The sequence below is a fragment of the Canis lupus genome, chromosome 3 (genome assembly GCF_003254725.2).
Source record: "Canis lupus dingo isolate Sandy chromosome 3, ASM325472v2, whole genome shotgun sequence".
Lineage (NCBI taxonomy): Eukaryota > Metazoa > Chordata > Mammalia > Carnivora > Canidae > Canis > Canis lupus.
In genome coordinates, this window is record NC_064245.1 from 44860600 (window position 1) to 44888462 (window position 27863).

General features: G+C 38.3%; 1 long non-coding RNA gene across 1 annotated transcript in view; it reads left to right on the plus strand.

Moving 5' to 3' along the window:
* LOC118354301 (uncharacterized) overlaps positions 1-27863 on the plus strand; it is a 79397-nt gene that overhangs the window by 16545 nt on the left and 34989 nt on the right. The window lies entirely within an intron of this gene.

Genomic DNA, 27863 nt, shown 5'->3' on the forward strand with positions numbered 1-27863 from the left:
TTTCCAATATAGTCCTTCTAGAGCATGAAGCTGCAATTCCATTTTTTTTTTTTTTAATCTGATACCTGATGATGTTAGGACACCATAACAAGCAGGGATGTGTCTGAAGTCTGCTGTTGAGCCCATGGGCTTTTATAAGTAATCTCCCTTTCTCTTCATTCTTGAAGTCAGTACAAAATATCTGTGTGTAGACTTAATTAAGTGTAGCCTAATTAGTATTTAGTAGAATTTTTAATAACTTCAGTACTTTCTCCTTTCTAAAAATTTTTCATCTTGTATTTCTGTAAACACTGACTTTCCATTCTTTTCTCTGGTCTCCACTGCCACAACTCCTTTCAAATGCAGAATACACTTCCTCTTCCTATCCCCAAAGTTTCTTAGTTCATCATCCACAATTTTTATCACCTTATGACTCTGTGATATTTTTGTTTTCCAATCTTTAATTTTCTTTTCTACAGTATCTAATCTACTGTTCTATTTTCTGAGATTTCTTCTCTTTTAAGGGCTTGGTCAGAATATCAAATCTTGTTAAGAATGCTTGAGAGTGCATGTGTGTATTTAATCATATGCTCAGCATTTGGAACAGTTTTTGTGGTGTATTAGATTTCCTTGGTTTGTATTCTCTTCACCTTTGCACATTCATGTTGATTATTTCCTCTTTGTACTTATATCATATAGCACTTCAACATAATTTTAAGTAAAAATAACATATAAATTGACTCCAATTAAGATAACCAATATGCTTTTTATAATTTTTTTAAAAGATTTTATTTTTAAGTCATCTCTATACCCACCATGGGGCTCAAATTCACAACCCTGAGATCAAGAATTGCTTGTTTTACCAACTGAACCAGCCAGGTTCCCCATTAATTAGTACCTTTGTTGAAGTATTCTAATGAATTACATTTTTTTTTTTTTTTGATTCTGAAAGGAACAGGTGTCATCATCCTATCTGATTTTCAGGCAAAGATCTGTATATTGGTGAAGCAAATTCATACTCCTCTATGGTTATTTTCTCATCTGACTACTCCTCTTTGAAATTTACAGGTCAGCCATTCTAATTCTGTGTTTCTTCCCTTCTGCTTCCAGTACTGGGATTTTGGTAGTGCCTAGCTTATAGACATGCAGTAGAGTTGGTTTTCTCACGGCATCTAAAGATACCACGTTTCAAAATATTTTGTTGATGTCACTAAGTTCATGCTGGTAGTGGTTTGGCATGTGACTAAAACCTGGTTATCTGTCTTCCAGATAGTTGTCTTCCATCAACTGCTCTCAATCATGTGTGATAGCCACATGTTATGCTACATAGCATTTCAAGCCCTTGGGGGGAAATGTCAGAGAAAGTTCAAAGTTAACAATGATTTTTTTTTTTTTTCTGTGTAACTTACCAATGGATACAACACTGTACTTAGCTGTATAGTACTCCCTTATTATATTTAATTCAAACCATTAAGATTCTGAACTAGTAGAAAATACATGAGACGGTATGTCTTTAACATTAGGACCCTAAAAATTCTTATAAATTTAACTAATAACTACTAAACAACACTATGTAGTTGTTACTGTCTGCCTTACTCTGAGTTTCCTAGGAGGCAAAGTCTTAGACAGTAATTAATATGCCAGTGTCTCATTTGTGAGTACAATCCTAGAAAGAAAACGGTAAAGGGAAAAGCCTATATGAGGGTCTCTTACTAAGCTGGCTACTACACTCTTAACAGATTTCGCATAGCTGTTTCCCAAGAGATCATTTAAGTGGATTGTGCCTTGTGACAGTCCATTCTGGAGGAGGAATCAAGAAAACTTTATCCACTTGGTCTGGTTCCCTATTGGTCTAAGGTTTGCCACACACAATGTGAATTTCTCTGCATTTCTGTATTACACATGCCTCAGCCTCAACAGTGAAGCCTTGGAAAAGGATGGGTAAGGAGTGAAGTGTGCTCTAGGATTGTGCCTCTAGACACTGGGTGGAGTCCTTGCAGAGCTGGTTTTTCTGGTGTTCGGGAAATCAGAAAAAAGAGCCAAAGGTCCTGGATAACAGTGAAGCTGATAGGATCTGATAGATAAGCTAAGAAAACCACAATAGAGGTTTTCTCCTTCCAAGGAGGGTAATGATTCCATATGAGTACCACATCACCACCACCACCACCAACAACAAAAATCACAATGTCTCCGGGCACCTGGGTAGCTCAGTGGTTGAGTCTCTCCCTTTGGCTCAAGTCATGATCCTGAGGTCCTGGGATAAAGTTCTGCATCAGGCTTCCCTCAGGAAGCCTGCTTCTCCCTCTGCCTGTATCTCTTTCTCTCTCTGTGTGTCTCTCATGAGTGAATAAATAAAATCTTAAAAAAAAATCACAATTGCTATATAAGTTCCACCACAGTGATGCCATGAGGCGAAATATGAGGGCAAATTAATGCTGTTTATTGAAAGGAGAGAAAGTGTAGCTAAGAGAAGTTATGTAGTCAAAAAGAGATTAGATAGAAGATAGAGGGAAGGGTATTTTAGGGCAGAACAGAGGAAACAGAATGTACAAAATTACAGATAAGAGTGGTCCTAAGGGGGGAGAGATGTAGACTACAATAGCTCCATCCAAAGTGTATGGGCTGTATGTGTAGCAATAAAAAATCTTTCTACTTGTAAGCAAAAATTTTTATTGCAAAAGAGGTATACCAAAAGCACTTCGTAGATATAACCTGTATGTATGTTATCTATGGGATAAAGAAAAGAGCTGTATTTGAATGAGGGGGAGAGGGTAGCTCACTGTTTAACCATCCATCCTCCATCAAATATTCTTATTGTAATATAATAACAATAATTAATAAGGATGATAGACAACCATTTGTATTTGCAGCAAAAGAGTAATTGTTGCTCATTTTCCTCTGGTAGTGCCACTATTGAATTAATCACATCCTTGATGAATTACTGAAATAGTGTTATGCTATTGTAGGTATCCCTGGTCTTTGCAGCTGTTTCAGATTATTTTAATCATGAAGTTTTATAGCCTGGTAGCAACCAAATTAAAGAACTGATAGAGATGGGGAAAAGCTAACTCTTGTGGCTATTTCTTTAAAAATGTGTCTTTTCTTTTGCATGTGTGAGTTTAAAATATGTATACATGTATTATTGTTATTCTTGATTGAGGACCAATTGCTTTTGAAAGAAATCCCTATGCAAGAAGGGCAGAGAAAAAAAGAATAGAATTTCTTCTCCCTGATTTTGGTGGATTGAAGCCAGGAACATAATGACAATTTAATGTGCTTCATCGTGTCACGTAGAAATATAAAACCCATTAATGTGAAGAGAGAAGGAAGCTCCTGTGTAAGGGTAAGGAATTAGAAAATGCATGTTCCTGAGTCATTGAAATCTTACTGGTTGGTTTGGTAGTTTGCTGTTTAGCATAGAAATCCAATGTGACAACTTCAAATAGTTTAGGAATTTGGTATAAGTATCCTGTTCTAGAAGTGATTTGTTCAGTCCATTTATTCCTACAATGCTGCTAAACTAATTCTACAGAACAAACTCCCTTCAGTGATTTCTAATTCTCTAAATGACCCCCAAATTCCTTATTATGAAGATTACAACATAACTTTGTTAAATGGTCATCGTCTTTCCACATGGGTGAAATGCCATGTGGTTGAAAAAATATTAAGAACTAATGTCATGCTTTGCTGATCAACTTTGGTGACGATCTCAAAATAGTGGTAACTTTGTCATTGTTGATTATGAATTTGGCAATGTAATTTGATCTTTTGTTCATCCACTGGGTATTAATGCATAGCAAATAGCATAATTATATTAGTGAAAATTCCATAAGCCCCAGCATGTCTTTCCACAGTAGCAAACACACTGTGGCCATTATGGCCAAAATTGCTAGATTCCTTAGCTGACGCTAGCATAATGTCTGATGACATCAGGGGCTTTTAGCAGTCCTGTTGTTACAAATTGACAGCATTTTAATGGCACGCAAGAACAAGATAGCTCTGCCCAGTAGTATTTTCTGTATTCAGAAAAACTGTATGTTAGCACAGCTCATCATTACATGGATTTAGATGGGAAAGAATCCTATCTTGTCCCTTGAAATATAATTACATGACCGCACTGCAATATGTCTACCATATGACATATGTTATATGTTAGTCCCTCCTTAACCAGTATTATAAAGCTGTTCTACTCTACTGGCTAAATATTTTCGTTCTGTGTTGAGTACCTCAAAAACTGAAGCTGCTGATAACAGAGTTTGCTCCTAGAACTATCTTTGGGACTTGTTGGGCAGCTCATTCTGAGCTAGCTGAGAAAAACAGATCCGTGTACATGGAGATCAGAATATGATGTCTATTTAAGTTGGGTGGGAGAGCATTGATTTAGGTTTAGTGTCCAAGTGGTGTTGCTCATAGTGCACTCTTGAATTTAATTCTAATTTACTACCCTATGGCAGACAGCACTGGAAACCAGGGAGCAGCTTCAGGGAAAAGACCATCACTGCTAAGCCAACTCCAAGATCAAGAGATCTTGATCCCCCTACTGGTAGACAGGGAAGTAAGTAGCTGAGAGCCAGAGGGAGTCAGTCCCTTCTTCCAAATTCAGCCATCATATAAATCTGCTTCATCCTGTGGAAGGAGGGAGCTAGGGAGAGAAGTGATAAGTTTTCACTGGACCTTTCTCCAGGAGGACACGGGATCCTTTGCCCCTGTTGCCAACATCCAGGGGCTCAGAGAAAGCTGCCTTAAAGACTTTCCATACCTTTTATAAACTATGTCATGCTACACAAACATGATTGAGGTTACGATGCATAAGTTATTGGCCAATTAGGCAGGACAATTTTTAACACCCTGTCTTGTAATTCCAGGAATGCTTGAAAAGCATGTTCCTTTCCACTCTGTCCAGTCAATGGCTCCCCATTGCCCTCTGGATAAAAATAAAAACCTGTGGGCATTAAATCCAGAGTCCTGTGGTATCTGGCCTGCCCAACCTCACCTATTTGTCTCTTCTGTTCCCACCTGTACCCTAACTTCCTGTCTTACTGGATGATAGCCAGGTCCAGGGACAGGCCATGCTGTGTTTCCGGGGAAGCTTTGCACACACCACTTCACCGGCTTTTGTTTGACTCAAATGAAATTACTGCCATTAATATGCCCATTTTGTAGATAAGAAATCTGATGTTTGATTACAAGAATTGCTCAAGGTCACACAGTAGGTGCTAGAGTTGAGAATTAAACCCATTTGTATCAATCCAGAGACCAAGCTCTTTATCTCTGGGCTACAGCCTCTGAATTTAAAGCAGCTTTAACATGTTTTGAAACAGCAAACACTTAAAAGATATTTGTCGCCCCCATCACAGAAATATAAATTTTAGCGAATAGGTGATTAATCTATTCCCATTGTCCATATTTCAAATTTTATATAAAAATAAGTTGAATAATAGTTTGTTTTAAGTTTCTACTATTGGAATTTGGGAAACTTTGGTAATTTTCCAGATTCTCTGAAATTTGTGAACAATAATGATAGAAACGTCCTACAGTTTCTGAGAATCAGATGACAGGTCTGAGAAACTGATATTAGCTTGAATAATCACAAAGTTTTAAATAATATTTGATCTACTTTCTCCTACCATAGAGACTTTTTTCAGCAAATATGTTTTTAGTGAACCAAGAGCACCTGCATTGTCTCTAAGAATTCTATTCCATATATGATATCACTTTAATAATACAACTACTGGGAAATATAAACTGATAAAGCTAACTCAATAGAGCTAATCAGTGCTATTGTATTTTTTAAATAGAGCTTATTCAATTAATTTTATTATAAAAATGTTTTATTGTAAAAAAAAATTGGAAAATACTTAAAAATATCAAAGAAAAAAAACCCTCAACCATATTACCTACAGATGACTTTGACTGATATTTGGTATCAATCTTTAAAATTTTATTTATTTGGTTAGCTTTTGTTTTATCATAATGCTATTCTGTATATAGAGCTTTGAATCCTGCTCTATCGCTTAGCAATTTATCATTTCCCTATTACCACAAACAATACATAAACAGAAATTGAATTCATTGTTCCACTTTGAGGATGCTTCCCAATTTATTAACCATTTCCCTGTTGGATATTTTCTTATACCCTGATTTTTGCCACTATCAGTAACATGATGTTGATCACTATGGGGCATCAGGCATAAAACTTTATTTCTTTGCCTCGGATAATTTCTTTGGTCTGTATTCTAAAAACTGAAATTGTTAGATCAGTGAGCACCCTATTTTAAAGGCTCCTGACACAGATTGTCAATTTGCTTTAGGAAAAAAAAAAAAAAAAAAAAAAACCATAAAAGCATGTGTCAATTTACAATCATACTAGTTATTGTCTCCTTCAGCCTCTAAGTTCTGTTTTCTAAGTCTAGAATTAACAACAACAACAAAACCACTTATTAAGGAAGTTGCAGTGTGCCATCTTGTAGAGAAGCTGCAATTAAACCAGTTTCTACACATGGTCCTCAGTCCATGCTTTGTGTTCTTTCATCTTCATGTTGTCTTTGCTTGAGATTTGAGGCTGAGGTATAGGAGCACTTAGCATGAACCTCTCTTATTGCTATGCTCTTCAGTAAGACCAGCCTTTGTTGGCTTACATGAAATTTTCAAGCACAGAGGGAGGAAGGAGAGTTAAATGGGCACCTCTTGTTAATCATTTTATTCTATTTTTCTCTTCTATTTTATTCTTTGTATTATTCTCTATTTCTCTCTCTCTCTCTCTCATGGTTTTCTGCTTCACACAGTCTCCCATTGGTGACAATCATTGCCAGAATCCTCTAGAAGCAGGGTAAAAAATAAAAAAATAGATCAAAAGTTGAGTGTACACATACTGAGGAGTGGTGTGTATATGTGTGTGGAATGGAGTGTGTGTGTGTGTGTGTCTATGTCCGTGTCTGTGTGTATGAGAGAAAGATAGGGTGTCACTAAGAGGTAGAATGGGTGATAAGGTAATAAAAAGATTGATATAACAAATATGGCACAGAAATTATTTAACCTGAGGCTAAGTGTATGATCACTTGGAAACTAGTTAAAATATAGATTTAGACTGTGGGTCTAATGAAATAATATTAGTTACTACATTTGCCTTTCCATAAAGTCTTTTCCCAAAATAGATTTTGTTTTTGAGATGGGTCACTTACGTAAGTTTGAATAATTATCTGTGCAGTAAAAACAGAAAAGGCTGTTTGAAGATCTGGGTGAACAAGTTACAAAAGTACAGTTGGCACTGTGTACATGTTCCTTGGTAAAGAAAAATGATGAACTTACACGTTAGGAGATTTTTGGCTCATTGACCTTGAGCTATGAAATAAACTTAAGTTCCCCTTATATTTAACATCTAAATTTAGTACCTACAATCTGTCACTGCTGACTTTTTGTTGTATGATATTAAAATAATTATACTTATAGTACTCTGTAGTTTTATTTTTCTTCATCTCTCTCAGAATAATAATACTCTACCCAGTTAGCTGCATTCATAATGCATCTAAAAAACTTCTTGTCATTGAGGCATTTCTGTGACTTTTAGGCATGGGTGAAGTCTATTTGACATTTTCACACCTTGGCTGTTTTTCTTAGGTGTCTCCATCTCTTGTATTGTATTGTACATTGTTTTCTTCTGTCTTCAGGTGTGCTTAAATACCATCTAAAAGCTACATTTTATTTTTAATCCCTAAAATAAATATAATTTGAATGTGGGTCCACATATAGTTTCAGAGGAAAGTGACAGCTATATAGCTATATAAGAGAAAAACAAACAAAAACATATATTATAGATCACACACACATACACAGCAATTTATATGGCAATGTGTTTCTTTCTTTTTTTTTTTTTCTTGTGTGAGAGAGAGGCAGGGGGAGGGGCAGAGAGAGAGGGATTCTTAAGACAGAATCTTAAGAAGTCAAGACTCCCAGTGTTGAGCCTGATGTGGGACTTAAGCTCATGATCCTGAGATAGTAACCTGAGCCAAAATCAAGAGTCAGATGCTTAGCCGACTGAGCCACCCAGGCACCCCATGGCAATGTGTTTCTTGAACTTTACCACAGGCTAGACAACCTTAAACCTACCACACTTTTTGGAGGGTATGGGTTATATTTCTAGGAACAAGTAAGTATTGTCATATAGCTGTATAATTAGCTTTAGAGACTTCACATATAGATGCATTTCTGAGCCTACTTATGTCTATCCTGCCACTCCTAGATCTCATCTCTGCCAGTAACTCTGAAGTAGAAAATTAGACATTCGTGGTCTGTTGACTATGTCACATTTGTTTTTATTTTTGTTTTATTTTCTGATTTACATAGAATCAATTCGTGTTCCAAAACATGAATATTTTAAAACTTTGCCAGGACATCTTTGTCAGGGGAGTGAGGGTTACATGATTCCCTATACTACAGAAATGGGATACTGACTGTTTTATCCTCATAAGATGGCTGAATAACAATGGTTTAACAAAATAGTCACAGATAAAATGGCTGTCATGTTCCCTGTTACACTTTAAAAAAATATTTAAAAATTAATAAGGCTAATACTCCTTAGTCTAGGGCTAATAAAGCTAAAATACTATTCTTTGTATTGGGCAGGGGACAGAGGATAAGACAAACATCACCAAATCCCTTGTGTGGCCCAGGAGCCCTTCATAAGCAAATCATATTTTAACTATGAATGTCACCTTCTGTCACTACCTCCTATGTATCCCAGGCCCTGGGAATTGTGCTTTCCCCAGAATGGCTTATTCTATTTTGTATCCCTTGCCTTGCCTAACACCTCTCTGGCTGCACTATATACTTTCCCCCAAATCCCTACTCTTGTCCATGACCTAACTCAGAAGTTGGCTGGGTCTTCTCTCCAGGCAATCATCAACTCTGTCCTTTGAGATACCAATAGCACTATCTACTGTATTGCAAATATCTATTTACATGTCAATTCAAAGGTCCTCAAGTAGAAGCTCATAATAAAAAACAGCCATGTTTACCTCTTCCTTCCCCTAACACCCAATGCTAGGTCTGGAAGGGAATAGCCAATAAATAAATGTTGGCTAAATGAATAAATGAATGAATGGCCTTGGGTCAACCATAGTCTCTCTAAAAGATTACTACCTTGGTACCAAGAAGCAGATAACTAATATTATTTCACTAGTTTTAGAAAGCCTGGGAGCTTAGGGTCCTACCTATGTTTCAATTCATACAGGATCAGCAGTTGTGTGTTACATCCCTCTGAAGACCAGGCTTTTATTCATAATTACATTTTTTTTTTCTATAAAGGGTAAATCAATCATGAAGGTTTAAGGGTAAATCAATCGTGAAAGGTTTTTTTTTTTTTTTTTTTTTTTTCAATCGTGAAGGTTTAAGGCTATAATGATGCTGAAGAAATGAGGGAAATCCTAAATAATTAGAATATCCAAATGATAGAAAATCATACAAGCAAAGTCTGAGAATGTGTTGATCAAGAGAGGGAGTTCCTCAAGTCTGAGTTGAAGTAAGGAAGGAATTGAGAAAAAAAAAAAAAAAGGTTAAGTGGAAATTCATTTGAAAGATTGACCCAAGTCTTCATGATACAATTTCAAACATCTTTCATCACTATTCATTTTTATCTCGAAAACCATGTTAGTAGTCCCAAATTTCCAAGCCTTGGGTTTCTCCTTCAGTGTGATGTTTTCAGCTGGAAGGGAAAGCTGGCCATGAAACTGTAATGTTCAGCACTTTTCCACAGAAACTTATTGCTTTAATAAGTTGGGAAAATGCTCTTAAGGAAAAAAAATACAGTCACTGAAGATTCATTAGAGGGAAAAAAAAGAAACAAAAACCCAAAACACAATACTTGATTCTCCATAAAATCCATACTTCCTTTTCCATGGAATGCTGCACGTAGCCTGAGATCTTAGCAGAGTAGAAGTTAAACACTTACTCTTTACTGGGGGGAGCATTTTATGTTCTCAGGCACAGCACAGGAAGATAAAAGTACATCTACCCATGGTATATACAGTCTGCACTTCTTCCAGTGCCCCAGCAGACTAGGGATTCCAAGATAAACAATGCCTCACACAGGTAAGCACTCAATAAATATTTTTTGAAAGCATGAATGAGTCAGAAAACATGCTAGTGCTCTTTGATGACTATATTCCCCCAGTGTAGATGAAATTCTCACCTTTACATGAGCGTATGGGAAATAAATAGCAATTACTTCATATCCAAGAGGATTTGCATGTCGGTATAATCTGCGCACCACCCCCCCAAATCTCTTCAGAAGTTAATGTTTATTCTAATAGTCTTAGAGTCATTAACCAATTTTGAAAGCAATGTGCAACAATACAGTAAGCATGCTTTATGGCCTCAACGGAAAGATAAAGATCTTTTCTCTGACAAGATTCTTTTTCTAGTTAACCTCATTGATGACACCTAGGCTTTTGGAAAAGACTTGTGACTTAGATCAGCTGAGGGTTAAAAAAACAACACTACAGTATTATAAAATAAGAATAATAATCTGAGTCATGTGGATACCTGATGAAAGCAAGAGGTGATGGTCCACTTTCCCAGCAGCGAGCCGCCCTCTCTGGGCTTCCTGCCTTCCCATCACTTCCCTCCACTGTCCCACAAAACCTCACCCTGAGAGAAGGCCTGGCAATTTTTCCTGCGAGGAGGCTACAAAACTTGGATACTTTTGCGTGAGGTTGTTTTAAAGTTTCTGTCCGGTGTGGTAAGCAAGGTCAGGAGCAGGAGATGGGGTGGGCTCTCTACATCCATATTCTGTCTGTGACTAAAATCCAAAAACGTTCTCAGGTTCAAAGCAATCACCCACTCACCCAATGGTCTCTCTGGATGATTGAAAACGGCTTAAGCCAGTACATATGGGTTTAAAGAGCCACTCAAAATGACTGAAAAGCAGGCCGTCCACAGAGAAGCCATGTCACTCCGTTGACAAATAAGCATGGGCAGAGCAGGCGATGGGCTTCCCGGGGGCTGGCAGGCAGAGAGAGAGAGAGAGAGAGAGAGAGAGAGAGAGAGAGGAACCCTCAGTGAGTGTGGGAATCATAAGAGTGCGTAGCATCCTCCCCATTCCTACTATTATATAAATGTTATATTTGTTAGGCTAGCTCCCTCCCTGAGCACCCCCCAAGCAGTTCATAGACAATAAAACACCAGGAATCCCTGAAGAGTGGTAAAATGCTGACATGATTTAAGAAGGAAGACTCTGATAAGAAGATAAAAATCTAATAAACAGAGTCTGGAGAACCTTGGTGCGTCTCAGGCTCTTGCCAGTGTAAGCAAAACCCTCCCAAGGAAAACAAAAGGAGCCTTAATCGTGAGGACATTCCACTCACAGACCATCTGAAGGAGAAAGTTAAGGCCGTGACCTCCACAGGCTGCAGTTATGAGTGCTCTGACAAGAAAATATTTGATTTGGTTCAAGAAGCAAAATCAGTCACCGGATTTTTTAATATCTTTTTTCCTTCGATAAAATAAAATAAATAAATAAAATAAAATAAATAAAATAAATAAAATAAAATAAAATAAAATAAAATAAAATAAAATAAAATAAAAACATATTTTGTTTGTGCCTGAGAGTGAGTTGTGCATATGCGGTAAATGCTTCTCCCACCCAGGTAGTTTTTCTATTTAACTTGTTCCTAATTTCTTCTTGGATTTTAATCAACCCCAGGAAAAAGTGGCTTCACAGGCCCATTGGTTTCCCTTTCTTAATTAACACGAGGCTCCTGAAGGCTAAGCTCAAATTTCTCACATGAATCCGCAAATATGTAAAGATGTACATTCCCTATAAGAACCAGACTGGGAGAGCCTACGAAGCTGTGAAGTTTATTGCTGAAGATTTCAGAAGTACTCAGGGAGTCTATCAGAGTCTCTGAAATCTAGAACAGAGAATTTGATGGCAAAATGTTTACCTGCTGCCAAGACTCTGCCTGCCACCCCCCCAGCTTGAAAGAAAACTTTAAAAAATGGTTGCAGTTCTGATCAATTTTGCTCCAACAGTGATAAAACATGACATAAGAAATCCTACTGGACTTATGTATGAGGAGAAAACTCATGGAGCTTTTGAAGGGCTCTCTGAGTACATTTATAGGCGCTTCAATGCTTGTTGACACTAGTTTATATTCTGATTAGTTTGATTTTAAGATTCAAGGCTTTCTTTTTTTTTTTTTTTTTCCTCTTATAAGCAAGGACTGCATTTATGCTCATCAGGCACAATTAGTTGATTTTTTAAATATTTATTTCTTTTTTCCCCCAAGAGGAAAAGCAAGGGGACAGAAGTGAAAGTGGGCATGATCTTGAGGAAATAGAGAAGAAATGAGCCTATTAGGGCAGAAGTGAGAGCAGAATGATCTGGAATGAAGGGAAGACTATAAGCAGTGGAAGAAAGACAAAAGAAGAGATTCAGTTCCTGGTACCTTGATCCACTGGGCAGGCAGCAGGAAGCACGACCAGGGGCATAAATGGAAGCAATCCTGGAGAATCATGTAGGGCTCAGAGGCTCTTCCAGGCTATATGATGATCAAAGGTCCACAGGAAGACAAATGAGGGGACAGGTGAGGGGAAGTACTGAGAAGGTGGGGAGCAGGTTCAGAGCACAGCCTTGGGCTAGGCAGCAGGTGTAAGGCTGGCCAGATATTACCCCTGGTTTTATTCCCTTAAAACCTTGGGAGGCAGAGTCAATTTCCTTACGGACATATTTACATTTCAAATTTTAGAGCTCTAAGGGAAATTGCCAAGAGAAAACTTGAGGCATAGGTATAGGCAGGTACTTTCCTATACCATGAGAACTTTTGTTCTTTTAAGGAGGCCCTTTTCCTAGGAACAAACATATTTAAAGATTTTTTTTTATGACCATACACATGTCAAATTGAAGTGGAGATTCAGCAACTCTGTAATCAATCTGAGAATATTAGTACAAAATTTTTTCCTTTAGGTTTTTGGAATAGTCTATCTTTACTGATCTCATTACCAGAAGAAAAATCTCTTTATTGGTAACATATAGACATGGCGGCAACATTCCAATCTCTGATGCCATCTGTGACCTTGCACCTGGAAGGTCAAAATTGCCTATGATAAACTTGTTAGCAAAAACTACAACTAGAATAAAGAGAAGTTAATTCTATAAAATTACACAATTCTGAACCCTGACATAAGAAAGATGTTAATGGCTTGTTATTCAGATATAGGCAGCTTTTACTTGGGTTTGCTTGAGCTTATGTTATCCTCCTGGGTAATAACATTTAGTTTTTAAAATTGTGTAATCATAAATATGCTGTTTAGGGATCCCTGGGTGGCGCAGCGGTTTGGCGCCTGCCTTTGGCCCAGGGCGCGATCCTGGAGACCCGGGATCGAATCCCACATTGGGCTTCCGGTGCATGGAGCCTGCTTTTCCCTCGGCCTGTGTCTCTGCCTCTCTTTCTCTCTGTGACTATCATAAATAAATAAAAATTGAAAAAAAATATTAAAAAAAAAATAAAAAATAAAAAAAAAATAAATATGCTGTTTGGATGACCTGTTTTATTTAGAAAGTATATTAAAAGCATGAACCTTGGAGTCAGGCAACCCGGGTTCAAATCTTGGCATGGTGATGTACCAGCTGTATGACCTTGAGCAAATTTACTTAACCTCTTGAGAATCAATGCCTTCATTTATAAAATGGGATAAAAATAATACTTATCTCATGAGAATTAAATGAGTTAGTTTATGTAAGTACTTAAAACATAGTAACAAATAGCTATTATTGTTTTTTTAATTATAAAACGAATATGTGCATGCCAAAATTTTAGGATACAGAAATGTATTTAAAAAGGAAAATAAAAATGATATCTTCATCCTAACAGCTAGGAATGATTACTGCTTGTCCTAGTTCTTATACTTTGTGGGTACTTGTTTTTTTACAAAATTGGAATTACAGCATATATATGGCTTAATTTATTTCATTTATCTTTTTCTCATTCAAGGTGATAGATACATGGATAAATTAATATTCTCTCATGTGGATGTAACAAAGTTTATTTAAACCCACTAGAGGTTCGGATGCTTTATAAATGTATGCCATGATAAATAATACTGAACTGGACATCTTTCAGTACAATCCTATTCCTGTTTTTCCTATATACTTTGGGTGATTAAAAATAAATATTGAATTACTATGTGGGCAATGCCAAAATACAAGAAAATCATCATTAAATAGTTTCAAATTTGGAAGCAGGGACACAGCAAAAGTTGAACTCCTTGAGGTCCCCATTAAAATTTAAGAGTACCAATATATTTATCCTTTCTTCTTCATCTCTTTCTCCATATTCAATTCTCTGGATTTCTTGAAATTCATCATTTAAAATTTTGAAAACCTAGGGTAGAAATATTCATACACATTAACATACTTAAGCTTAATTAAAAACTAATATGAATGGCTTGATTTGATAACATAGAAATGAAGGAAGTAGACATCTCAATTGAATGAGTTACATTTGGAATCTCTATTAATACTACCTAAAAATGTAAGCTAAAATTGATAGAATCTGCCCCTCAAACAACCTACTTTGATATGCAGTGCAAAATGACATATTCTACTGTGTTGTATAATAACTTCTGGGCTGAGATGTTTTCACACTGTTCAATGTCATAAAATATCATGGGTCATAAAAAATTCTACTACCTCTACTTGAGATTAGGGATATTTGTGATATATAATATCAGTTTGCAGATTTCAACCTCTTAATTGAAGACTTCTTTTTTTAAAAAAATTATTTATTTATTCATGAGAGACACACAGAGAAGAGGCAGAGACATAGGCAGAAGGAGAAGCAGGCTCCTCACAAGGAGCCTGATGCAGGACTTGATCCCCGAACTGGGATCAAGCCCTGAGCCAAAGGCAGATGCCCAACCCCTGAGCCACCCAGGTGTCCCTGAAGACTTCTTCCTAATTCCAAGGATGCAACTTGATTTCTCAAAAGGGATTATTCTCATTATGATTTCAAGGATGCTGAACACTAACATTTAAGGCCATATGAATGAGTTCTAATTTCAAAAATGTCTACAAATATTCATGAATGCATCCCTAGTAGTCATTTTGAGTACAAGAGTCACTTAATGTTAAGTGTATTGAGTATTCTAAGTGCAATTTGAGTTTTTCCAAATTCAGGCAGTATGGATTTTGTCTACAAAATAATAAATTTGAAAAAGAAAATTTTGCATGGAGAAAGATTAAGAATAAAAGTCTAAAATATATTTATAGAGACAAAGTAAAAAGATAAAATGCAACAATAGACGTTAAAACAGCACAATTGAATGTTGGATGGATTATTTAACTCCTTAAGTTTAGGTCAAGTATATTTTGTAAGGTAAATGTGCTCTTATTATCTTTTTAAAGAAACAACCATTAATATTTGATAATCTTTATTATCAAATAAAGATATCACGAAATATCCTAAAAAGAAAAATTTACCAAATGGCATCTGAAAAAGTATTTTTCAAACAACATTTCAAAGATCCTTTTTTATTTATAAACTTATCTAGAGCAATGAGAAGCAAGACATACATATTCTTTTTTACTTCAAAAGTAATAATTGATTTTGTGACATGTCAAAAATTACCAAAAATATCTTTAATGTTTTCCTTATTTCAACTTCTAACAATTCATCTCATTGAAGCAACCAAAGTTAAATACTTGTTCATTCACTTCTTTATAGTGTGACCAACATAACTATAATTATGTCATATATATTATTTTGCAGTTTGTTTTTAAGAATTATCAATATATTGAAAAAATGTGTTCCTTTTCCATACCTGTGGTCTTCTTTATTTTGTTAGTATTTTTATTTATAAGTGAAGACTTTGTTTTTACATCTTGCTGTGATACTGGTTGAAAAGTAAAAATGTCAATGAAATAACGTGGAGGGTTGTTTAGAGGAGGTTAGATATTAGAAGGATACTAAAGAATTATCTGCATGGGATTAATGATATCTTTGTCACGTTCTACATAGGTAGGCAACAGTTGCCAGACATTTGCAATCCAAGATGGTTGTAGGTTCTTCCTGAGTCTACAACTATCTATTTTGCTCTGGCAAAAACCACGTAGAAAAGATTGTACAGTGTCTAGGAGGACCTACTTAGGATTGTGCAAGACAAATTCCTGAGAAACCTACTTGTGCAGAATTTGGACAGAATCTGGGAGAAAGATGAGTTGCCTCAGTTATATACACCATTCCTATGTTGAGCAGCCCAAACACATTTCTCAGGCTGCTAGCCAAATGACTAGGTGGCCCAAAGTGTGGAAGAAATATCTCAAAGGTAATTTTCCTTATTCAAGTGGAAGTTGAAGGCTAGATTCCTTATTTCTTCCCTCTCTTCAGATCCCAATGAAGCAGCCTTCTCCAACTACATTATGATTCCCAGGACCCGTCACTTGTAGCATAAGCAGCCCTCCCCAAAACAAAATATAACATCATAACTTGTTGCCCTTTTTCTCTTCCAAAAGGGTAATGCCTCAGTGCTGTTGCTAAACCACTAATCAAAACACCCCTCCTCTCATCTTCTTCCCAGAAACATTCAGAGTCCTACTCCGTGAAAAACTGAGACATGTATTTGCTTTTTTTCTCTCATAATCAGTGAGAGGATGTAGATCTTGATGTAGAGGTGTGGAAGAAAGCAAAACTCTTTTGCTCAAAGAGGAAAAAAAAATGGATGGGGGGGGGGAGGAAGAAAGGACAGTATTTTAAATAAATCTAAAGACTGAATGGATTTGATTCTAGCTAAATCATCAGGCTGACCTTTATAACATCTGATGCAAATGAATTTCCAGTCAAATTTCTCATGTTCTGTATGCAGTCTTTACATCAGAACCCAATCTAGAATAAATTCACACAAATGGCTTGCCTTCCCTCCACATGGCAGACTTAGAATTCTCTAACCTGCCCCATGCCTTTGCTTGCTTTTCCTCTTCCCCTGCCCTCTAAGGGTGTATTCTTAGGCCCGGGAAGAAGTCAGAGCCAGCAATTGTGCACAAATCATCTCCCGCTGAAGTTTTTGGTGGCAGCCAAGAGAGGAGAAGGGAAAAAAAAAATTAGAAAAATTTCAATTTCAGGACCATTATTATTTTCATTAATCATAAGAGGCGCTGTCACCCCTGTCCTTATTCTTTAGAAGGAGATCTATTATACGGTCCATTTAGTCCAAGCCATATTACCTCATATGTTTTCCTGGCTGACCAAATAAGACTTAAGAGATAAAACAATTTACTGTTCATTATGATCCGTGTCACTGGAATCAATCTATTAACCTACATTAACTGGATATGTGACGATATCTCACATACACGCTTCCTCAGTTTAAAGAAAAGGCGAGAATCTGGGGAGGGGGCAGGAAGAGCGAGGGGAAAGGAAAGGAAAGGAAATCAGGGCCCATAAAATGCAGCAGACGTATAATTTGCCAAGCGAATACAACTTCATTTTCCAGTGCCCACTGCTGCGCCCTCCACATCTTCACGCAGCCCCTGACCTGTAAAGAAGTCTAACAAATTGGCTTCTATTGTGGAGGCAAAAGGTGCCATCAAAGAAGGGACGGTTCGCTGGTCCTAAAGTATGATGGGAAATCTCAGGCTGGAATAAAGAGCTGCCGTTTTATGAAGTTAACCCATTAAGGTTAAAAGCAGGCAGGAAGCTCCTCGCTGGTGGGGCAGCAGCATCAGGAGAGAATCCCTCCAATCTCCTCATTCAAACAGAGGGAAGGAAGCACCAGGTGAAGGAAGAGCCACACAAAGTTAAATAAAAATCAACATCATCTTGCCATTATAAGCCATGACTATCCCCCCGTGGGGTCTCTGGACAACCCCCTCTGTTTCATTGTCTCTTCTTCTCTCTCCATGGATGAAGGGTCATAAGCATCTTAAGAAAAGGAAAGAAATCGATGGGCTGTCTCGATGTACCTCTATGTGTCAATATAACTGTAGAGTAGACAGTAGAGAGGTTAAGGTGGCACACTCATTAGAGTGTGAATCTAGCATCTCATTTATCCTACCTTTGCAACTACTTGTTAAGAGCTCATCTGGGTGTTGGCTGGCATGATGTAAATTTCCTTCTGAGACACCAGGGCCTAGGCCATGGCTGCCCAGCCCGCAAGCAGATTCTTGCATTTCCGGTGCAAGAATTCAGACCATCCAAGATGTCAATGAACTGAGCATGGTTAACTCACAGCCAGACCATGTTGTGCTCAGTGTGGGTGCAGTGCCTGTTTTCATTGTGGAGTGGAGGGAAAAAATTTCTGATTGTATTCATTTCCATTTCCTAGGTGATTTGTCTCACAATTACCATAGGAACCTGGGCTAAAAGGATAGAAATGCAAAACTCTGTTCCTTATTCAGTCTTCTCAGTTCTAGGAAGAAGGAAAAAACACCTGTCGCATCATTGACTCTTCCCTAACTCAAGGTACAGTTAGTGTGGGCAAACTTCCAGGCATTGTGGGCCTTTGGGTGAAGGGTGAGGAGTGAGGATGTATTTCTTGACAGCTATACCTGAGTTATTGCTTACTGATCTATCCTGCTCTGGAGAAGAGGAAGTGGAAGGCAGTTGGCATTATTGGGAAGCCATGTTTTTCCTAACTCGCAAAAGGCTAGACATTACTCACAAACATGAAAAATGCTGAAAAAATATAGTTACTTTGTGTGCTGGAGACATCACTACACATCCTCATGGGTGTTCATGGTTGCATCCCTGACCAATGAAGTCATATTTCTTTTGGCCCATATCAAGAGAGTCATATTTTAAAAGACCATGAGGTGTCTCTTCCACTTGAAAATATACACGTAGTCCCTTCCTGCTTTCTCCAGAAGTACTGAGAAAAAAAAAAAAAGGTAAAGCTAATAGCAGAAATGTCTTTATATCCTTCATTTCTCCACAAAGCTATTGAAATGAGAAAAAATAGCTTGAATTGAACGCTATTTCCACACAAACTTCTAAATCACTTTAAACATGCTGTAGCAACATTTGGGGTGTCTTTCTTTGATCTCTTCATTTTCTCTCTTTATTCTTGCCACACTGAAAAGTAGGGAATATATTTTTTCGTCTCTGTACTTGCAACACCGGAGAGAGTAAGGGGGACAGAGAAAGAGGGCAAGGGTGGGGGAGGACAGGTATTCCACAAGTGTTATGGAATGAAGGGGAACTGTCAAATCCTTCCAGAAATGAGTCCAGGGAGAGGTTAGTATTCTGCAGTTCCCCTGACAAGAACTCTTCATCAGGATTTGACTTGATTCTGATAATCATCTCCATTTGGGTTTTGTTTGAGCTCTTCAGATTGAATTTCCCTAACTCATTTTCCTTCTAGGACTTTTCCCTTGGAGTCATGTATTAAGACCTTTAGAAAGTGTGCTTCAAGGGGAAGGTGAAGATATTTGGCATTTGGGGCCATTCCAGATGTTGTATCCATAAGAGTCTACAGTCATAAGAGTATGTTAAGTATTTTCAGTGTTTTTTTTTTTTTTTTTTTAATGGGCTTGTTATACTTAGTAAAAGCAAACTTAGGAAAATAAACTAAATTAAATGAATGAATCCATTCAACACATATTTTTTGAATGTCTACCTTATGATATGTTCCAGGCATGAGAGATATTGTAGTGAATAAGACAAAGTTCCCGCCTTCCCAGAGCCTGGATTCCAGTGGGGTAAGGGGACAATAGCAAACAGATGAGCCTACTGTAAGCCAGATGGTGATAAGAGAGCTATGGGAGAAAAATAAAGCAGGGGAAGGAGGATATGGAGCATCACCATGTATGTAAGGGCAAGGGAGGCATGCAATGTGTATTGATTTCTATCTAGATACTTATTGTTGCACAGTGAAGCACCATAAAATGTACTGGCTGAAAAAAAAATGCTTTATTTCTCATGATTCTGTAACTTGACTGGACTCAGCTGGGAAGTTCTCAGTGGGGGTCCTCATGAAGTTGCAGTCATCTGCCAACCAGAACCAGAGTCATCTGAAAAACTGAATGGGCTGGATGTTTAAGACAGTGTCTTTACTCACCTTGCTGTCAGGTGGAGTCTGCTCAGACACACTCTGCTTCTGCATAACATTTCCATGTAGCTATCCTGGGCTTCCTCACAGTGTAGGGGGCACAGATAGTCAGGTTTCCTATATGTTACCCACCTTCTTCTAGAGCCAAGGATGACATGCAATCCATGTGAAAGCTGCAAGGCTGCTTATGACCTCACCTTGAAAGTTATAAAGAATCACTTCTTCCACATCCTAGTGGTCAAAAGAAAGTTGTAGGGCCCCTCAGATAAAAAGGGTGCATGAATAACAGGAAGTGTGGTTCCTTTGGAGGGCCATCTTTGCACACTGAGCTGCCATGATTGATAAAGGGTTGGCCTCACTGATAAAGTGACAGGGGTGGAGCTCTAAGGAAGTGAAGGAGCCACCTGTAATATCCATAGAAGAAATTTCCAAGTAGGTTGAACAACATGCCTGAAGCAGGAGTACCTGTGCTGTGTTTGAGGAAGGCAAGGAGGCCAGGGTGGCTCCAGTCAGGTAAACTTAGTGGAGACTTAAGAATTACGTCAGGAAAGGAAGAGAGAGGCAGAAAGTGGATAGCCTTAGTAAGGATTTGGGATTTCATTTTGAGTTATACAAGAAGACAATTGATTTTAAGCAGAACAAGGATGAGATCAGTTAGTTTTCTATCTAAGGAATTACTCATTTGTGAGAGTTTCTAACTGAAGACTTGAACAACCACTTTATTGAAAGTGTCATGGGATAACCAAATGAAAATAGGGTGGATAATGGAAGGTCTGCTTTCAGGTTTAGACTCTCCAAAAACTTACCTCCTAGAAATTATTTAATTTTTCTTGACTTTAGATGCTCCATCTGTAAAATGAAGTGTTGGGTCAGATACAGAGCTTTAAAAGGAGCTCAATAACCAGCCCCAAGAGGGGGAGAATGAATCCTATCCACCTCCCTCCTTTCAATCTGAGCATTGTTTTATTCTGCTTCCTGTATTGGACTTCCATATAAGGTTTTGTTTGATGACAGGTTTTGCCATTAAAATACATGTGAGAACCCACTAGTCTAGACAAACCCTAAGTTTGAAACTTCTAGAGTCTTGCTAAGGTTGTTGGGCACATTGAAGGGAAGATAAAACCGGGAGGCCTGGGTGGCTCAGCGGTTTAGCATTTGCCTTTGGCCCAGGGTGTGATCACGGAGTCCCAGGATCGAGTCCCACATCGGGATCCCTGCATGGAGCCTGTTTCCCCTTCTGCCTATGTCTCTTTCTCTCTCTCTCTCTCTCTCTCTCTCTTTCTTTCTCTTTCTCTCTGACTCATGAATAAATAAATAAAATCTTGAAAAAAAAGGAAGATAAAATAAAACCAAAAATGTGTTTAGGCCTTGACTCATATTCAAGCAGAAGCAATACTTAAACGTTTCTTCTGGGAGCCCCCAGGTAGCCTCACCCTGGGATACTCCCTCTGTGTATTCCTGTTTACTTCTCATTGAGAAATGGAGAAATAAAACAGATGGGAAAGATTGGCAAGTAGGGAGGGCAAAGATAAAATGCTTATATAATGAAGACCCAACCTTAAGTTTTGGAAGCTGGGAGAACTGTACCCTTGAGGGCTTTCAAGCAGTTTCTGTTTTCTAGGTGGGGACTGGAATTTGCCTTGTAGGCAGACCCTCCATTTATAATGGGAGGGTCTGTTTGGTGAGACCTTTTAATTAACCTTTTGTTCTTTGGGGAAGCTTCAGTGCTTCAAAGCTGGTTAATACTGAAAATCAAAGGGTTGGTAAAGCTGTGTCCCAGCAGAAGCCCAGGTGGCTCACTATTTCTAGCAATAGTTGTGGGCTTCTACAGCGTGGTACATCCCATACCCCCAGGGTTTTAGTTGAGTGCTTAGTAAAGTTTGGTTAAGTCTCAAAAGGGGATGTGGGGAATTGGAGAAAGCAGTGTGCCTGCCTTCCCAGGGGCCAGCAAGGAGACCGCTTGTGCCCAGGGAACTCTGGTCTCAAAAGGGTCAATCAGTAAAGAGTATAAGCTCCATCAGAGAAAGGGCTGCCATGTTCATAGCTGCCCCATTAGCCCTCCTAGGTCTCAGAGAGCACCGAGGGACTGCCTGCCTTCCAGAAGCTGGAAGAGCCAAGTAGCAAGCAGAAGAGGGTAGAGTGGGCTTGTCACAGGACACTGTGAGGCAGTCATATGGAATCCCACAGAAGGAGTGGGGACAGAAATTACGCAGGAGGCTTTGTGCAATAAAATAGTAGGCACAAAAGGGAGGGCAGTTTCACTCTGTAGTTACAGGCTGATTGGGACCCGTGTTACATCTATTACGGGAGATTGACTGAGGAGAAGATTCATTCCTGGATGTAAAGCTATAAAAACATCCAGGCAACAGATTCCAAATGGACAACTGAATTGCTCTTAGATTCTGGCACTCCATAGTGTATTCTAATTTTGGAGAGAACGAAAGGCTCTAGAAGCTTTATCTTACTAGTTTCTCTCTCTCGTGCAGTGACATTTTCTTTGTATTCCAACAGTGGTTCTGTTGCTTCAGAGTCAACTCAGTTGCTCATGTAATGTATTTTACTGATGGAGCAAACACCTCTCTCTCTTGCTTCTCTTTACCGTGTCCTTCCTTATTCTCTCACCTCACTAAAGTCCTTGGTAGACTCAGAAACTATAAGTAAGTAATAATTTGGTCATTTGATGTCTCAGCTCAATACCTGAAACATAATAACCAATATATGGGAACTCTTATTTTGACATTATTGTTAATGTTGTCTCCCGTTAGTCCAAAGACTAGATCAGCACTCTCCAATAAAACTTTCTGCAGTGATGGAAATGTTTTGTATCTGTGCTGTCCCTTAGGTGGTCACCAGTTGCCTGTGGCTAATGAGTACTTAAAATGTGGCTAATTCAAATAAGAAACTAAATTTTTAATTTCATTTAATTTAAACTCAATTGCATTGAAATAACCATAGGACAGTATACGCCTAGACTTATTTTTTAGGGTGAGGGTTGGGACATCTCTGTCATTTAAACCTGGCTAGAGAATTTGAATCAGAATGACCTAGAGGAGGGACACCTGAGTGGCTCAACCATTGAGGGTCTGTCTTTGGCTCAGGACAAGATCCTGGGTCCCTGGATTGAGTCCTGCATTGGGGTCCCTAATGAGGAGCCTGCTTCTCCCTCTTATTTCCCTGCCTCTCTGTGTGTGTGTCTCTCGTGAATTCATAAATAAAATCTTAAAAAAAAAAAATGACCTAGAGGAAATGTTAAAACACAGACTGCCGGGCTCCCATCCCAGAGTTTCTGAGTTGGTGTGTCTAGGGGATGGCTTGTGAATTTGCATTTTAACGAATAATGTGGATGTTATCGCTCTAGGGATGAGACTTTGAGAACCACTCACTGCTTCAGAGCCATCCACGGTTCTCAATTTGAGATGTACGTGGGGACTGGTGCCCAGGCTATGTCCCAGAAAAACTAAACCAGCATTTTTAAAGTTTGAGGTCATTTCCTTGTACAGTCAAGAATTCAATAAAATTCTTAAATCAGAAGGCATGTGGAATTAGGTCAGTGGTTCTCAAATTGGAACGTGCTTATGAATCACCTGGTGATCTTGAGAAAAAGCAAATATGAATGTACTAGGTCTGGGACAAGACCTAGGATCAGCTCAATAACCAGCTTCCAGGCCCTGTTGATGCTGCTGGTTCAAGGCCCACACTTTGAGTAGCAAGAGATTCAATAATCCCTGTGGTTGATTCCAACCTTTACATTCTGCAATTCTGGAATAGAGCAGACCATGTGAATCCTGGCATGCCTGCCAAAGTCTAGCACTGCTGGAGAAGAATGAGAGAGCTGTCAACAGCAGTGACAGGACTGGCCAGTGTTGGGAAGGAGGAAAGAAAAGTGGCTCCCTCCAGATGGCTGGGCCTCGCTGCTGTGAAGCTGCCAAGGATGAATGACGCAGGCAAGCACCTTCCTCCCTCTGAGCAGGAGCGGGGCAGGCAGACTCAGACTATGGCTATGAATATCATGCAAGACCCTGTGTCGTTCAAAGCCTATAAAACAGGTTTTTCTCCATGGTTTCAGCCACGGGAGAAAGGAGCTGGAGGCCAGACTGCCTGATGGTTAAACAGGGCAGTTCCATGCTCATAGCTGTCAAGTTGTCCAGCATTAAGATCCTTTAAATTAAGGAAGAAAACCAAACACTGAGGGCTCCATTACATGATTGGATAATAACCAAGGGGCAGTACAGTACTTGTAATGTCAAATAAAAAGAACACTTATTGTTACTTTTCCTCATTTCAGGTCAGAGGTGAGTTACAATTGAGGCTTCAGAGTTTAAACAGTTGATAGTGAGGTAAAGCAAAAAAGAGGATGTGCCAGTCCACCAAAGGGGGTCCCAGGAAAGATGAGGGGGTGTGGAAAGCCTCTGCATTAGCCTTGGGGTTGTTTTTGGTTTTTATGTTGTTTTTTTTCCCCTCAGGGAGATGATGAGCATTAAGTTAATTGGAAGTTAATCATCCTATTGAAACTATCCTTTGCAAAGCTGTATATCCCCTTCTGTACAAACAGAAAGAAAAAAGTTTTATTTCCATACAGTTGTAGCCTATTACCATGAATAGAAATGATATCTAATAATGATGATTGCCTGGTGGTCTGCGTAACTTTCTTTTTCCTTTTATGGAAGGAGGAAGGAGGAGGAGGAGAAGAGGTGGAGGACAGGCAGGAAGAGGAGAAGGAGGCGGAGATGGGGGGTTGGGGGAGGAGGAACAGTTAAACCATCCAAAGCAAAGCACTTGTTTTGAATTTCAAGTACACAACCAGTGAGACCATAGCAAGTTTGTTATAAAGGGCTATTTGACAGTGATTGAAATAAGCCAAGATGAATTTCTTCAATATGTTCATTTAGAAAAGCTTTTAATTCTCTTTTCTTTCTGTCTCTCTTTCTCTCTCTCTTAAACACACACACACACACACACACACAGAATTACCTACAGGGTTGATATTATAATATCCCAGGACACCACAGAGAGAGAAAATAGTGCAGGAATGCAGTGTTTTAAACATAGAACTCAAAGAAGTTCCTCTGCAACCTTGTTTTCCGCTGAATTTGGAATTTCATGTGAGAACATTTCTCTCTTGTCTCTAGTAAAAATGACTCTATTTGTTCTTTTTCAGGGACCCCCTCAAGGGTCCTGTCCCAGAACAAAATGAATAATGATGCTTTATTTTTCATAGTACCTTTTCCCAAGAAGCTCACAATGATTTAGAAAACTGATCTCATAAATTTTTAAAACACCCTTGAGAGGTAGAAAGCAGTCATCTCAAGCCCATTATACAGGTCAGGAAACTGAGAACTGCATGGAGTTTTAATGACAGAGCCTGAAAGAAGCTGATCTTAGCTTTTCTAAATCAGCCTCCTGAGTATATGCATGCCTTCTTCATTAATGTGTCATATATGCTACTATCCACTGGCATAAGGGACTTATTTAAAAAATTCCAGAAAATGTCTATTTTTTTGAAGTAAATTATACTAACTACAACTAAATTGTCTAAATAGTTGGCCAATGATTCAGATTGCACTAAATAAATGCATATGAGTGTCTATGTATGCATGCTGACTCCATATGTATAATGAATATCATTTTGGGTTATGGAACTTTCCTGAACATGTTTTTAATATGTTTTGAAAGACAATAACATACTCCAATCTGTTGGCTTCAAGATTAAGCTGAAATACCTCCTTGTGGAGGTCTCCCTTTTGATACCTTTGCTAGTTGGCATATTCAGAGAAACAGGTGACGGAATCAAGGCCTCAGTGAAAATCAGCGACTCTCTTGCATTTGTCGCTCTTCACATCCCGGAAGGAGGTACAAGGCTCAGCTAAGAGTTCTCAGCATGAATATCACGGGCACGTTACCTGACTTCAGTTGCCCTTTTCTTCTGGTGTCAGCCTTTTAGAAAGTAGAGAACTTAACACTTAGAACTTGGGCTTGTCATGGATATATGCTTAAAGCATGATGATTGTATTGTATTGTATATTAATATAAATAATCAACTTACGACACTCTATGAGTCGACCTGTTCAGGATTTTGAAGCAATGTAATTAAGGACACTCTTCTCACTGCTGGCAGAAGTGCCTCCTGATGGCTTCCTGGTCAGGAGAAAGATAGCTCAGGATTTCTTAGGTTAGGGACATCACAGATGATTAGGAAGAATTTGAGACTGGATAAAAGAGATGAATTCAGCTGGTACAGATTTCTCAGATGACTTGAGCTTTTGAAGATTCACCTTTTCTCCCCCACCCAAGTGCCCAAACAATGAGAAGACACCCACCCAATCAGACAGCAAAATATTTATTCCTTCATGCCTCTTTTTTTCCTCTTTTTGAGCAGTTGGAGACTATCTAATCAATATCAACTCTACTTTTACAGTTTATTAGGGGTAAATCTTTATCCTATTCAAAGAAAGAAACTTACCATTCAGCTCCCCTTTCAGTTTGGGGGTCCCTGACTTCAGAGTGAACACTTCCAGGTCTGGAGCTCACTGCTTCATAAGGAGAGGCACTCCACTTCCACTGATAGAAAATTCTTTCTTATTTAAAGCCCAAATCTCCTTCCCTGTCATTTCTACTCATTTGTTCCAGTTTCGTCTCTGGATCAATATAAGTCCCTTCTCTCTTTCAACTATTTAAAAGCAACAATGAGTTCCGCCCCCCCCACCCCCCCGCCCCCAGACCCCAATCTCTTTTCAGATGTTTCAACTGCCATTCTTTTATTACTTTTTCTTGAGTCAATTCTATGGTATGTTAAGCATTAATATAAGGAAAATAAAGGGCAGCGCTTTTTAATTAAATATAGAGTTAACTCACCAACTTAGACTCACGCACTATTCCTCAGGAAGATCACAGAGGAATAACATGGCCATTGGAAAAGGACATCTAAGCTCTTTATAGCTAAGGAAGATGAAAGGAATATTTCCAGCAGGGTGGGGACTCGAAATGGCTCAGGCTTAAAAAGACATTGGGTAACTGAGACTGAATTTAAACAACACTAGAGAATAAAACGATTGAAAAAAAAAAAAAGATAATTATGTCTTACAACAATTACCCTGGCTATGAAGCAAAATTAGCATAGTCCTTTCTAATTTAAATGTGTTGAAAGTGGCTGAGCATGACAGCAGGAAATTACAAGGTTTAAGACACAGGCTTTGGTTAAAGTGATAGCAATCGGATTATTGTAGCTCTTTTCTGCTGATAGTGATGATTACAAAGTTACCTATAAATATTAACTGTTTAATGCTAGGTGAGTTTTTATTTTGTTGGCCAGTACAGAGTCATTTCACACTTCAGGTGGATTTTGTCTAATTTGTTTTTACTTAGTTCAATTTTGGTTGATTTTAACTCATCATTAATAGATTTAATTGCTTTTTTAGTTCCATACAATTCTTTCCTCCTTTCTTCCTTTCCTCCCTTCCTTCTTTCCATTTTTGGCCCCAACAAGAAAATGAAGAAGTCTTAGAGATGGAGTTTCTTCCATGGACTTTTTTTTTTTTTTCAACTTTACCCACTTTCCCATAGTAGACATCTCATTCCAATGTCTCAATTTCCAATTCAACTATGGCTTTATTTCCAAACAAAAGCTTACCAACCTGCATAACCATCTTTAGTTGACACTGCAACATAATTTGTTTAGCTGCTGTGCATAATACATTGACCCATTTAATTACTTGGCACTTTCTCATGCTTCTTCATCCTGCTCTACTTTTATGAGGGAAAAGTCATTGGGCCAATACTTTGTATATTATACACCCTCCCATCTCATCACATACAAAGTAAAATATACTTTTATTTAATACATTTTGCTT